Genomic DNA, 14068 nt, shown 5'->3' on the forward strand with positions numbered 1-14068 from the left:
AAAATGTATCCATTACCCTTGCAATGGCACGCGTTTTTTCTCGGATAATTTAAGGAGTGCCTCGACGGAATCGAATGATACCAGTGGAAATAAAATGCCAGACTTCAATTTCTATGAACACGATATGGATAAGTATCTTTCTACCAAACATGAGAGATCAACCTTAAGAAAATGATACAACACACTAGGATACTATTCGTCATTAATGTCTTCACCATGGATGGGATTATTAAGAACACGTGTGTGAAATGACTTGTTTGGAGTCCCAGACAGATAATGGTAAGTTTATTATAGAGCAGAGAGAAGGATATTAAGAGCGTCCATATTGTTTCTGTAAGCCATGTATTACTGGTGAAGTTAACTGGCAAATGGGATGGAAAACTAAAAATACTGAGCAGCCAAACAGGCAATATAACAGTTTTAGGAAAGAGAAATATAAACGTGTTTGGACAATACATTTCCACAGGGAAGTGTTATTGGACTATAGATACAAAACAAACAAAAAACTGCAGGCTTTGCAGCAGCACAACAAAGGAGAAAGCTAGCCTGGCATAAAAAGGATATTTTACCTAAATGTGTGTTAGACAAAGTAAGAACGTGGTTCCCTAATCCACATTTTCCCATTTTAAGCCCTACATGTGGGAGTAATCATTAGTCATACTCTATGGTCAAGCGTGGCGATATATACGATACACTGATACAAGATAACCCTTAGCCAGCCTTAGGAATCGGGGAATCGGGAATCAAAGGCCCTAATAGAGTTGATACTGTTCTGGATGTCGAGTAGTAATGAAATAATTAAACACTTAATTAGAACTTTACATGGATGATCGTTGTGATATAGTGAAATTGTTTAGACTGTAAACACGTGAAGCAATCAAAAGGATTCTACTTCCGTTGTAAACATAAACATTGGAATAGCTGTCAATAAAAAATGCTTCAACTTTCTATTCAAATATTCGAAAAGAAATATTTTTTGTTTGTAATAATTATTCACAACATAAAAGTCTGAGCATGCTGAACAATTAGGTTTGATTACGTTACGGATGTTTGTCAAGGCTTGCGCAGAGAAATTCCAGACACCAGTGTGGTGGTTATTGGTGACAAAACTCACAACAATACTGCCGAAGACACCCAGCAGCACACCCCACCCGGTCACATTATACTGACAACTGGCGAACCAGTAGAAAGTTGATAGATTGATTTGAATCCTACATCACATCGTATAGGTGATATACAATTCTGGTGCTAACGAGATTTCAATTAAGGACAAGTTGATACAACAATGGCAGAGGAACAGAGTCAAAAGGCTTCTACTAGAAAAGAATGAGGAAATCAACGAAAGACGTTTAGAAGCGAAGAGGCGGAGAGTGAACAGTCTTGAAAAGAGGAGCGAGTTAGAGGGGAAAAGCCGTGATTTGAGAGAAAATGAGACAGGTACGTATATAATATGAAAACTATGCGTGTATTTTGGTTATAACATTCATAATATTTTCATACATTACTGAAAACTAGATGTATCGTGTTTGTTTCATAGGATACAAAAGACTATCGGAAGATGATTGACGAAAACAATGAAGTCAGAGCAGCTGTCGGTAAGTTAAATGTAAGCAATTATTTCGTTGCAATGTAATCTGATTTGATAGTAAAATATAGACAGGATACCGGTTTAAATTGGCTCTTAATAACGATATGTCGTTTCTCTATCTCATGAAAAGAAGGGAAACGAAGAGGAAGTAGTGTCCTCACACAAAGGTAGATGAATTGTTAGATATTCCATTCATTCATTAATAGAGATCCCTTCATACGATTATTTTGGTGAATGTGTAATCATTTGTCACCTCTCTGATGCTTTAATGAAGGAGTTTCGGTGTATGTTAATGTTAGTTTGATGGAAATTATTCATGTTTGTTTATTTTATTTTCATCTCGTGTAGAAGGGGGGGGGGGGGGGGGGGGGGGGCGTATAAAATCCAAGGGCGGGAAGTACATAATCCCCCGAAAAAGACAAACAGCTCGAGTGACTCCCATACAAGTACCACTAATAATAACTATATATTAGATGTTAGCGCGGGTTCCTCTTCAGACTCAACAGGGGCTGATCATCACTGTAAAAACTGCGGTAGTCAGTTTGAAACAGACTCGGAATTGGCAAGCCATATATCTGAAAGACATCAAGAGAAATTAAGAACTAAACGGGGAGTCACAAAACAAATCAAAGTACTGAAAGTACTGTAGGAGGCGTTAGTCAGATGTAAAAGGAGATATTTGAAATAAAGCAAGAATACAAATTAAACTGATATCAACATGACTAAACATTTCCACTTAAGTGTGAAACCAACCAGACATAATGGTTTTCACAGTCCTGATGAATGTAATGGTTTAGACTGTTCCGATGTACATAATGGTTTTAACCATCTTAAAGTTTCAAACCTACTTCTAAAAGTAGTTAAACATTTCTTATTTCAATCAAACCTTTACTTAAGAAGTCAAACATTTAATGTTTTTTCAAATCAACTTCTACTTAGGTACATGTCATTAACATTCATACTTTAAACCATCTTTTATACTTAAGTAGTTCAAAATTTGCATTTATGTGTTTAAAACAAACTTATATTTTATAGGCCTGGGTATTAGAAAGGTCGAAACAATATGATACGCATTTTGATAAGTTATAACAATACACGATATGCATTGAAAATACAGGGAGTGTCTGCTACTTTTTTTGTTGAAAGTGTGCAATGTCTTTCAATATCTTGTAAACAAAATTGTTTATTCCTTTCTATTTTGATCTTAGAATAATATCAAAATTAGATTGACGGCTTTTAAAAGTGATTACACTTTTTTTTCAACAATTCTCATTTTTAAGGACAATTATTTCAAAATTAGATATCAATTCCATCTATTTTAATAGATCCAATGTCAATATTAACAATAAACTGTGATTTGTAATTTGTTGCTTTTTAATTTACCAACGAGATGTAGATAATAGCCTAGTAGCTATAGGTACTGTATATAAATATACAGTGTTTTACATGCAAAATATTGAAGAAAACTTTCATATTTGATATCTATTTAATATGATTGTATAAGACCCTTGGGGTGGGGAAAGAACCCTGGGCCTATTTTTACATCAGGATTTTGTTCATCTCTTGGTGTCCAGCCATTGTGGAGTTGGGATCTGAATGGTTTCACAGATAAAACAATAATTCCACGGAAGTGGAGGTGTCGCCTGTGTATGCGAATAATTAAAGGGTCATAACTCTTTAAAATTAGGACTTGAAAAAATAAATGGCTATAACTCTTTTAAAAACTTGCGAAAGACTTCCCATGAAATTTTGAATTAATTCCAGTAATTAAAGGGCCATAACTCTTTAAAACTAGGACTTGAATAAAAAAAACAATAATAAACTTGTCCACAGTATTATGGTAACGAACATTCTATTTTCGCAAAAAAAATTAAAGGGCTATAACTCTTTTAAAAAGGTCCGAATAAATTTGGTTAACGAACTTGTCCACAGTATTATGGTAACGAACCTTTCCATGAAGTTTCAAATTAATCCTGTAATAATTATTCAAGTTATTGAGTGGAAACCATTTTCGCAAAAAATTAAAGGGCTATAACTCTTTTAAAAAGGTGCGAATAATTTTGGTTATCGAACTTGTCCGAGCTATCATGGTAATGAACCTTCCCATGAAGTTTCGAATTAATCCGTTCTAAACTACTAAAGTTATCGCATGAAAACCATTTTCCGGACGACGCCGAAAAGTAATACCTATATGTCTCCTTTTTCAAAGGCGACACAACAAGAGGCCCAGAGGGCCTGTATCGCTCACCTGGTTTTATGTGATATGAAACAAGAATGATGCTTAAGATTATTTGTCGCTGGTATTTCTAGGTCAATATATCATAAGCATTTTATATGGGTACATGTACATTGGTTTATTGTTATTCTAAAAATGTCAATTTAGCGAAATTGACCTCTTTTGGTCCCATCCTTCAGCCCCCGGAGGTTAACCCCAACATTCGTACAATTTTGAATACCCACCCCATAACCATGCTACCATACGAATGTAGGTTTTATACCAAATTGTGCAATTAATCCATGAAATGAAATTGACTTTGGGTACAACCCCATAGGGATTGCTACCACACCAATGTGAGTTATATCCATAACTTAGTTTCAGAGAAACCAATTGACCCCTTTTGACCCTGCCCCCCTGGGGGTCAACCCCACCATTTTTACAATTTTGAATCCCTACCTAAAAGGATGCTACCAGCTAAGTATGAGCTATATCGATTGCTTAGTTTCAGCGAAGAAGTTTTTTTTTATGTCAATTAAGCCAAATTGACCCCTTTTGACCCAAAAATTGAATTGCAATTTATGGATAATTTTTAATTTTGGCAAGAAAACATTCTTTAAAGGGCATGTCTGCATCATTTTTAATAATTTGCCCTTGAAACTTCGCACACATGTCAATTAAGCCAAATTGACCCCCTTTTGAGCCAACAATTGAATTGCAATTTATGGATAATTTTTAATTTTGGCAAGAAAACATTCTTTAAAGGGCATGTCTGCATCATTTTTAATAATTTGCCCTTGAAACTTTGCACACACCTTCATAAGAGCCTGTTCTTTAAAATAGGAATGAAGGTCAAAGTCAGAGATAAACTCAATATTTGTAGCCAGTCACACATGTTACATGTATCTGTTTGCCAAATATCAAGCCTTCATGTGTATGTGCATGCAGTTTTGGGTCATTTTTTAATTTTGGTAGGAATTTCTTTTTAAAAGTGTTATATCTGCGTCATTTTGATTATTTGACCTCGATACATTGCACACACCTTTAAAAGGGCTCATTCTTTAAAATGTGACCCAAATTAATAATTTTGAAAGAACTTTGAATTTTTTTCATCATTTGACCCCCGTGACCTTGAATGAAGGTCAAGGTCAAATATAAATATAACATTTGTAGCCAGCCATGCGTTATCGATGCGCCAAACATCAAGCCTTTATGTGTATATAGATAAAAGAGCAGAAACCTTTATCCTGCAATTTTGGATTATTTTTTTAATTTTGGCTGGAGAAAATAGCTTTAGTGCCATATATTTCTGCCATATTTTTTATCTGATGACAATAAATATGCACATTCTGTTTCAGTGGACTGTTCTTTCATATGAAATGAAAAAAATAATCAATTTGAGATTTTTATTTTTGACATTCGAACCCATAACAAGTCGTTGGCCTTGACATTGTCTGACAATATGTCATTGAGAAAAGTTTGCCCTAACCACGTGCTAACCAATTTCCAATGAAAATGAAACAAATTATGCTAAAATATGTGTGATGAGTTTCCTATATAAACTATAGTAAAATGTCCTCTACTCGGGGAGAATGTGACACATAGGGGGCCATGAAATTAACAATTTTGATAAAACAGCTTGAGAACCTTTTGTACACCATTCTGCGATATCTTGGTCTTAAGAAGAAGACCGACGCATGACGACAGATCAAATTATAATGGTGTATATTATGAGCTGAATGTCAAAGGATTGTGTAAACTCTGTACAAATTGTATTATATTATCAGGCAGTCAGCCTAAATGTATGTTGCATATCTACCATATTATAAGTTTGATGTTTTGTACGATATATATATATACTTAATTTTTACACATACATTAAAGGAGTTATCTACTTTCATAAATTAAGATGTTTTTTCTAGAGTTTACTAGGCCGGATGAAATATGATCATGAGCAATCAGTATGGTCAATATGAGATTTGATAAAATGCCTCTCGTAGGTCAACCACTCATGATCACTCAACTTCTATTTGTAGGAGTCAATATTATATGTACGAGAATTAAACTCTCGCGATGTCTGTTGCACATAAGTACAAAGAAATACATTATCACTTAAGCCGAAAAAAATCACACTTAAGTAGCAATAACACATAATAGTCAAAAACCCTAATATATGTGATCAATGATAAGAAACAGAACTTATAAGCATTTTTGGCAATTTATCCTGAAACAGCCTTCCATATTTGACATCCCACAGATTGTTGCTTGTACATATATATAGTTTTATAGGTCAACATTGGAAAATACCTAAATGGTTATACATGAATTCATAATAAATAGAATTATTGACAAAAAAGTTTCATTTATTTTCACACTTTCTGGAGACCGATAAGGAGATTAATGATTATTTTAAGGGATTTGTTCGTGACATGAAAATCAAACATTTTTAATTAAATTTCAAAAGCAAATATAGATTTATTTTGAAAGTTATGAGGAATATTGATATTTGAGAAAGTCTTATATTATATGGATTTGATATCGATTGCAACAAAATGTTATACATGAAAACAACAAAAAGTTGTACTAATAGGTTAAAATGCAATTGGTATACATTTTGTTAATCTACAATTACTTTGTATTGTTTAAATATTCTATGTAATACAAACATTTCACAGCTTGGTGCATACAAATGTATATATATATATTACATGAAAACATTTGAAAAGGTTGAATCGTGAGCTGAATAATATATAAATAAGACAAGCTGGTTCAATAATAATTTAGTATTTTCATATATATTCCGAGTGCGAGTAGCTACTGCAGTAAATCTTATCACAAAAATCCAGATTCTGTATATTGTCTCTGTCGGGGAAGGTATAGCACAAATGACCACCACGACAGATATGTGCCAGTTTTCTTAGTTTTAAAAACTAAACGATCGAATTCCATCACGCCATCACGTGCATGTAGATCTATCGATTCATGGATTTGAAACACAGGGACTTCCATCAGTTATCGCAGTAATCCGAAGGGTTCTGGTGTTGATATCGCCTTAAAGCTGATTAAAGTCTGCATATAGTATATAGCAAGATCGTCAAAAAATTCGGACTATAATCGCAGTAGATATTGTGATTTTGTGGTCTGGCCAGGCTTAAACAACTTATCGTAAACGGTTTCGTCCTAAATAAACAAACACTTATTTCAGTGGGTCAACAAACAGATTTAAACTTTGTAAGCAACTTGCCTTTAATTCATGTTGATAGATATTAATTTCTAGCGACAAACATCACACTTTGATGCTTCGTGTGAAGCCCGTGTCCACGTGCCTCCATTTTGACAGAGTGCTCGATCACGTAAACAGACGGAACACGTAATCGCAAAATATCGGACCAAATCTCATAAAATCTCGTGAAAAAACTACCAAGTTGTAAACAAAAGAAATGTTGTTAGCCAAAACCTGGAGGGTATTATGAAAATCGGGAATTTGTTTGCGCTTGGTTGTTATGTCATCTTTATTTCTTGTAGTTAAACAAGTGCCCTCTGTACTTCAAACAGTATTTTTAATATAGATTTGCAAAAATCGATGCAGGTGTAGATATTTACAAGACATTATTCTTATTGTTTATTCAAAATAGTTCCTGAAATGTTGACAACATTATCAGCATAGTTAATACATTTCTGTGCACATCTACTTTGAATGACGGACTACAATGACGTGCCTCATACTAATTTATAAGCGAATCATTACCCCTAGTTACAGAAATTACCACCACAGGTCTCAAATTCCAAACTTCCGACGAAGATAAATTTATACTGAATATACCTTTTTTCATGTAATAGCACTTTATTTGTAGTCTTGATAGTTTTCATAAATGTATATATAGTTCAACTGCATCATATATGAACCGAAAGAAACTACAAAATGAACTGTGAAAGGAAATATAACGAAAACGAAAGTGAGAGAATGTGACGTCACAACTCGTAGGTGATTGTAATATGGCAGGCGTAAACGCCTCCATAAAAAGAAAGGATCAGAAAACGAGTACGATGACGATGATCATGATGATGATACTGATGATCATGATGATGAAACTTTTAAAGAGCTAATAAACAAATTTAGTCACATAATAAAAATGCCTCATCGCCGTGGTAAGGGTTCAAGATGAATATACTTTTTCGTTAACCAATACAACATTTTCGATGCAGATACTAGAGGATCAGCTCCTACATATTTTTAGAGAACAGGGTAAGTTTTAAATTAAACATATCTTTAGGATTTGCCTTGATCAATATTGAAGGTGACATGCGGTACCGATGATGTAACGGTCACTCACCCCCTTTTGACAGGGGGATACCGATGTTGTCATAGGCGTATCTGGATTTTCCCATCTAATTTGAGGGATTGCACCACAGTTAGAAATAACCAACAAGTTTCTACATGTTAGATGCTCTTGTTCTATAAAAAAAATCTTTGTACAAATATTCAATTATGTATGTCCAAATATGTGAACAAACTGTACCTGTAAATGTAAATATGGACCACCGTAATTTAAACCAGGTCACATAGCGTACCCAGTACAAAATGAACCTGAATATAGCACAATGCAAACGTTGTGTATACGATTCAAGACGAATGCTAACACAGTACATCGGTAAATAATACATATGTACACCTTGTATTAACCTCAGTGTATTAAACCTACAAACATTATGGACTTGTTAGGGTATTCTTGAAAATAGTATTAAATAGGAAAGAGTTTATCTATGTACAGCTGTACAATTATATGTTCTACTAATTAAGTAAATTTTACACATGTGAATATTTATTCGTAACAGTGACCATCTATAACACAATGTAAACGTTATGATTCGTGACGAATGTTAGCCAAACATAAACACGGCAATATACAAAGGTACATGTACAAAGTCTTTATTAATATTACAAACCTGTTGAGGCATCACAACTATTATGATATCCGTGAAAGCATACAATATCTACATTACAAATGGCGTACGTATACAAGGTAAATCTTTAAAGCGCCCCCTGTATACAGTGTGTCTGTATTTTTGTAAACATTTTAATTCACCTTTGTATACAAAGGCCCACAGTCGAGCGGTCTAATAGGTTAGATTTCGAGCAAAACATCCCGAGTTCGACTCTCGCACCAAAAATTGAAAATTTAAGACGTGCTTTTTTCAGTGTTAGATTCCACAGCCGTGAAAAACAAGTCCAATCATTACAAAATCTAAACAAATAATGAAGAAATAAAATAGACAATCAAATTATGCCATTTCTATCGATGGTTTCGAAGGGTATATATAGTCGTGAATTATCGGTTAAGTTTCATTCTGAAACCGACACTTGCAAGAAAAAGGATCTACTTGCAGTGAAAAGGTAAGTATCAACCAATTGTTGAAATATTGTAATTAACTATGAAGTCTTGTCTGAAGTGTTTGTCACGCATGAATTAGGTGTATTGGATTAGGGCGAGTCCACAACGGAAAGAGGGTGTTATCAAGTGACACGTCCCCGCGATATCCAGGAACATCTTTCCGACCAAATAATTAATGTGGGCTCATGAGGCGATGTTCCGTTTCTGGTGACAGAAACGTTGATATCTTCGTAAGAACGCTATAGGACCCTGGTCCTTTAATCAGACATACCAACGAAATGAAAACTTATAGCTAATAAAAACTCTTATTAACTTCTATTTATATCTTTAAAAAATGTGCAACATTTATAAATCAATTTGCATGACTGAGGTGTTTGTCACACATGAATTGAGTGTACTGGATCAGGGCGGTGTCACAAGTCCACAACGGAAAGAGGGCGTTTTAAAGTGACATGTCCCCGCGATATCCAGGAACATCTTTCCGGCCAAAATTCACGTGGGCCTATCGGGTGATGCTCCGTTTCTGGTGACAGAAGCGTTGATTTTCTTCGTACGAACACCATAGGACTTCAGTCCTTTAGTCAGTCAGCATTTCTTAGCTTCACGTCTGCACGCTTCAAAATTTATAACACATCTGAGATAAAAATACTAACCATAGTTCGCATAATTTGTATTAACCAATCAAATGAGGACAATAGCGTCATTGATAAGAAAGGGTATAAATACAGGAGTGATATCGACAAAGTTTCATTCTGAAACACACACATAGAGGAGAGAACATCGCTAATTTTTTTTTCTTATTGTAGAAATTATGGAAAAAGGACAGCTATCGATCAAAGTGCTAATCCGGCTAAGAAGGGGAAATTTTCTTGTCCGCATTGTGACAAATCTTTTGAGTACAAAAAGACTTTGAATAGACATATGGTCAGTCATGACAGTTCTCGATTCAGATGTGATGTATGTAGCAAAGACTTCACGAGGAAAGATCGGCTTACGAGGCATAAGAAGGTTCATGGAAAACCACTACATATACGTTGTGGAAAATCATTCTGGAGGGCTGACAAATACCGTGAACATTTCAAAACACACAACAAAAGTCAATATGGGGGAGCGTTGGAAATAGCCGAACACCAAAACAAAGAGAATGCCCAACTGTCAAAGGATCAACCAGTAAAACTGACCAAAGTAAATACAGAGATGGCAAACAACACGGCAAACCCAAACATACAAGTTAATCAGCCAACAGAAAAGGACGAATGTTCAGAGAAGGCGCTTGGCGGAACTTTTAAAGTAGTCACTACCTGTCGAAGGTATAGGTAGATTAGACCCAATGGTGTTATTCAAACATCAACATGACGTCATCAAAAAGAAACTGGAGAGAGCGATTGTCCATGGAGGTTTGAAATGGTTTGGTTTGGTTTATTTTGTTTAACGTCCTATTAACAGCTAAGGTCATTTAAGGACGGCCTCCCGTGTGTGCGACATGCATGCGTGTAGCGAGTGCATATGTGTATTTTGGGAGGCTGCGGTATGTTCGTGTTAAGTCTCCTTGTGATAGGCCGGAACTTTTGCCGATTTATAGTGCTACCTCACTGAGGCATACTGCCGAAGACACCCAGCAGGTGGTACTTATCGATCCAAGTACAATTTTCCAAGCCAAGGGGATAAACTATGGAACGCGTTACACCCCATTTCCGAGGACGTTGTCAGATTACATTAAAACCAACAGACATCGATGAAGTCTTGAGAGAATATGTCAAGAAGACGTTCATCGAATACTAGAGACAGGGAAGCAACTGGACATTGGACAAGGTGCTCCAAATACAAATACATATGAGCAAATACAGTCCTCTCAAAGGATCCAGCTATATCCCCCTACCAATCAAGCTGAGGTCTAAGCATGCTATCATCAATGTTCAAAACAAGGATAAGAAATGTTTCATGTGGTCGGTTTTAGCTGCTTTGCACCCAGCCAAGAAAGATTCACAGCGTGTTGCTAAATACACAGATTATCCAGGTGAACTCGATTTCACTGGTATTTCATTCCCCGTCAAAGTAGCCGACCTCAGCAAGTTCGAGACGGGAAACAAGATCAGCACCAATGTCTTAGGATACGAAAAGAGTTCGTTATTCCCGATCCACGCGACAAAACAAAGGTTTGCCCTACACGTAGATTTACTACTCATGTCGGATGGACTTAAGTCTCACTACTGCTGGATCAAGGATATGGTATTCCCACGGACATAGATATTACCACTGCATGTATTGCCTGCAAGGGTTTACCAAGGAACGAATTCTAAATGACCATATCTCATACTGTCGTGAGCACGGGACACAGAAAGTGAAGCTACCTTCAGAAGAGGATAAATGGTTGTTCTACAAGGATGTCAGAAAACAATTAAAGGTGCCATACATCATATATGCAGACTTCGAGTCATTTCAAGTGCCTATACATGGATGTGAGGTTGACCCGCAAAAATCACATACTGAGAAGACCACCCAACATATTCCTTCTAGTTTCGCTTACAAAGTTGTAGGTCTTACAAAAGAGACTTCCAACAATCCAGTGATTTATAGAGGACCAGATGTGGCGGAGAACGTTATAGAATGTTTGCTGAGAGAGCAGGAAGAAATCGAACAGCGCTTCAAGCATGTCGAGCCGATGATCATGACAGGTTGTGATTGGCAATCATTCAAAAGTGCAACTATATGTCACATTTGTGGAGAAGGGATGGGCGATGATACAGTGCGGGATCATTGCCACGTGACGGGAGCATTCAGGGGAGCAGCTCACAACGAATGTAACAAACTATAAGTATACAGGACGGATTACGGTCGTCTTCCACAATCTGAGGGGTTACGGTTCCCATCTCATCATGCAAGCAATAGGAAAGGTGTCTGATAAAGAAATCAAATGTATTCCAAATAACATGGAGAAGTACATATCTTTCTCCATGGGATGTATGGACTTTATCGACAGTTTCCAGTTTATGGGAACATCACTGGAGAAACTAATCGGAAATCTATCTGCAGAGGGTAAGGACAAGTTCTCACACATGACGCAACATTTTGGTGACGAGAAAATCGAACTCCTCCTTCAAAAGCAAGTATACCCCTACGACTATTTCGATGGCCCCCACCAGTTTCGAGAGACCAGTCTCCCTCCAAAGGAAGCGTTTCGTAGCAGTCTGACGGGAGAGGATGTATCAGAAGAAAAGTTCCACCACGCATACAAAGTCTGGAAAGAATTAGGTATACACAATCTTGGTGAATATTCAGACATATACGTGTTGACAGATGTTCTAGGTCTCGCCGATGTATTTTAAAACTTTCGAAATTTATGTCTGGAATCCTATGGCCTCGATGCAGCTCATTTTTACACTGCTCCCGGTCTGGCATGGCAAGCAGCTCTAAAAATGACAAATGTCAGACGCGAACTGCTTACCGACATCGACCAGCACTTGCTCATTGAGGAAGGCTTGAGAGGAGGCATATCCATGATAAGTCACCGATTTGCTGAGGCCAACAATCCCTACGTCCCAGGATATAACCCAATGAAACCAACAGAATACATCACCTACTTGGATGCAAACAATTTGTATGGCTGGGCCATGTCTCAATACCTGCCGACTCATGATTTCGTCTGGCTCACCGATAGTGAAAAGGACATGCTTGATATCGCGATAGTTATCGATGACGCGAATCGTGGATATATACTGGAAGTAGACCTAGAGTATCCTACAGAACTCCACGACCTACACAACGAATATCCACTAGCCCCCGAACGAGTAACCGTTGAGAAAGATGAATTGTCTGACTATAGTAAGACATTGTTTAGGGAACTGGCACAATGTGGAAATCCACCTGATTGCTTGGACCATTACAACTCGGCACAAAAACTCGTCCTAAACTTTAGAAACAAGGTAAAATATGTAGTACACTATAGAAACGTAAAACAATACCTTTCACTTGGAATGAAACTCACAAAAGTCCACAGAGTGTTAACCTTCGAGCAGGCGCCATGGTTGAAGACTTATATAGATTACAACACGGAGAAAAGGAAACAATCTCCAAACAATTTCGAGAAAGATTTCTATAAGTTAATGAACAACAGCGTGTTTGGCAAGACCATGGAGAACTTAAGAAAGAGAATGGACGTCAAACTTGTAAACAGTGAGAAGAAGGCAATGAAACTAACCTGCAAACCCACATTCCACGAGTTCGGAATTTTCTCTGAAGATTTAGTCGGTGTTCACATGTTGAAACAGACATTGTATCTGAATCGACCAATCTACGTCGGATTCAGCATCCTGGACATCTCAAAAACATTGATGTATGATTTTCATTACAATTACATCAAACGGAAATTTGGATCTAATGCCCGCCTTCTCTTTACCGATACCGACAGTCTAGCATATACTATGCAGACAGATGATTTCTACCAACATATGTTAGAGGACAGTGATTTATTCGATACATCGGAGTTCAGGAAAGACAATCCCCTCTACAGTACAAAAAATAAGAAAGTACTAGGCAAAATGAAAGATGAAACTCATGGCGATGCGGTCCATGCCTTTGTTAGACTCAAATCAAAGATGTACGCATATACATACAATAGTATGAACGATATGCGTACGGTCATTGGAGGATACAAAGTTAGGAGAGTGAACTATCCTAGAAAGGTCTCATTTCAGGATCCTGCCAAGTGGGAAAAGGTGTACAATCGACACAGATCACCTGAGTACCATTATGTGGGTGGTAGATGACTCTCAGTAGTGTAAATAAATCACGTTGTCCATTTTAGAGTAGGCTCTATGTACAGACAGACATAAGATGGGTCCCTGACTTGTGTACTGTCTTATCGACAGGGAC

At 36.7% G+C, this 14068-nt stretch overlaps 1 pseudogene; it reads left to right on the plus strand.

The window, feature by feature from the left end:
- The window catches only part of LOC117341399, a 35245-nt pseudogene extending 23802 nt beyond the window's left edge, over positions 1-11443 (plus strand).
- The last annotated feature ends 2625 nt before the right edge of the window (positions 11444-14068 follow it).

This window comes from Pecten maximus, chromosome 13 (assembly GCF_902652985.1).
Source record: "Pecten maximus chromosome 13, xPecMax1.1, whole genome shotgun sequence".
In the NCBI taxonomy this organism is placed as follows: domain Eukaryota; kingdom Metazoa; phylum Mollusca; class Bivalvia; order Pectinida; family Pectinidae; genus Pecten; species Pecten maximus.